The sequence below is a fragment of the Corapipo altera genome, unplaced genomic scaffold (genome assembly GCF_003945725.1).
Source record: "Corapipo altera isolate COAL_440 unplaced genomic scaffold, ASM394572v1 57935, whole genome shotgun sequence".
NCBI classification, from domain to species: Eukaryota; Metazoa; Chordata; class Aves; order Passeriformes; family Pipridae; genus Corapipo; species Corapipo altera.
In genome coordinates this window covers 1-1725 of record NW_020890285.1, presented here as the reverse complement: position 1 = coordinate 1725, position 1725 = coordinate 1, and the positions used below count along the sequence as shown (strand labels likewise).

Genomic DNA, 1725 nt, shown 5'->3' with positions numbered 1-1725 from the left:
GGTGGCCTGGGCACTGAGGGGTGGCTGGTGACATGAGATGGCTGGTGATATGGGGTGGCCTGGGCACTGAGGGGTGGCTGGTGACATGAGATGGCTGGTGGTCTGGGGTGTCCTGGTACTGTGGGGTGGCTGGTGACACGGGATGTCCGGTGGTGTGGATGCCCTGGGTGCTGTGGGGGGTGTCTGGTGACACAGGGTGCCTGGTGATCTGGGGTGCCCTGGGCCCTGAGGAGTGGCTGGTGGCACAGGGTGCCTGTTGCTGTGGGATGCCCTGGGTGCTGTGTGGGGTGGCTGGGGACACAGGGTGCCTGATGGTCTGGGGTGCCCTGGGTGCTGTGGGGTGCCCTGGGTGCTGTGTGGGCTGGTTACATGGGATGTCCGATGGTGTGGATGCCCTGGGTGCTGTGGGGTGTCTGGTGACACAGGGTGCCTGGTGCTGTGGGGTGCCCTGGGTGCTGTGGGGTGCCTTGGTACCCCGGGGTGCCTGGCACAGGCCCAGCTCCCCCCTGGCCCTCAGGCAGTGCTGGCACAGGCGCTGGGCGTGCTGGGCATCGTGAGGAAGGAGCGGCTCCTCTACCTCGTGGGGCAGACCCGGGTTCACCTGGACCGTGTGGAGGGGCTGGGCGACTTCCTGGAGCTGGAGGTGAGGGGCTGGGCCTGGGGGGCTCTGCGGGGGGCACAGGGCACCCCGGGGTACCCCGGGCTCACACCTTGCCCGCAGGTGGTGCTGAGGCAGGAGCAGAGTGTGCAGGACGGGGAGCGCGTGGCCCGGGAGCTGCTGCGGGAACTGGGGGTCGGGGAGCACGACCTGATCTCGGGGGCTTACCTGGACCTGCTCCTGGCCAAGGGGCAGCCGGGCACGGGGGCAGAGCCCCCCCACTGCCACCCCCCGGCTGGGCAGGGACAGCAGAGCTGAGAGCAGCGGGGACACGGCTGTGCCACGGGCACCCTGTGCCCATCCTACAGCATCCTGTACCCCCCTATGGGCATCCTGTACCCCCCTATGGGCACCCCGTACCCACCCCAGACACCCTGTGCCCACCCCACAGGCATCCTGTACCCCCTTATGGGCACCCTGTACCCGCCCCAGACACCCTGTACCCACCCCAGACACCCTGTGCCCCCCTATGGGCACCCTGTACCCACCCTACAGACATCCTGTACCTACCCTACAGACATCCTGCACCCACCCTGGACATCCTGTGCCCACCCCGTGGACAGCCTTTAACCACCTATGGGAACCCTGTACCCCTCGCCATGGGCACCTCCTGCCCCATGCCCACCCCATGGGCACTCTCTACCCTCCCACAGACACCCCCTGCCCCGTACCCACCCTACAGACACCCTGTGCCCACCTCGTGGACACCCAGTACTCCTCCCCTGACACCCCTTGCCCCATACTCACCCTACAGACATCCTGTACCCCTGCAGACACCCCGTGCCCACCCCATGGACACCCTGTACCCCCCCTGTGCCACCCCCTCCCTTGGCTGCTCAATAAACTCTGGGACCATCCCTGTCTGTTCCTGGCTCTGGCTGCTCCGGTGCCAGCTCAGGGCACCCAGGGCTACCTCTGGCACCCCCTGTGCCAGCAGAGATGGGGGCAGCCCTGGGGGGCTCCCTGGGGGGCTGGAGGGGGGGTGTGGGCAGTGCTCAGCCCTGAGCCTGGATTATGTCCGGCACCATCCGGAGCCACGGGATGCGCCGGGAGCGGAGCCCGGCGGG

At 68.1% G+C, this 1725-nt stretch overlaps 1 long non-coding RNA gene across 1 annotated transcript; it reads left to right on the top strand.

The window, feature by feature from the left end:
• The first annotated feature begins 498 nt into the window (after positions 1-498).
• Positions 499-1515, top strand: LOC113942382. Its single transcript, XR_003525905.1, has 2 exons — positions 499-643; positions 722-1515. It is a non-coding gene; the product is annotated as an uncharacterized LOC113942382 (long non-coding RNA).
• The last annotated feature ends 210 nt before the right edge of the window (positions 1516-1725 follow it).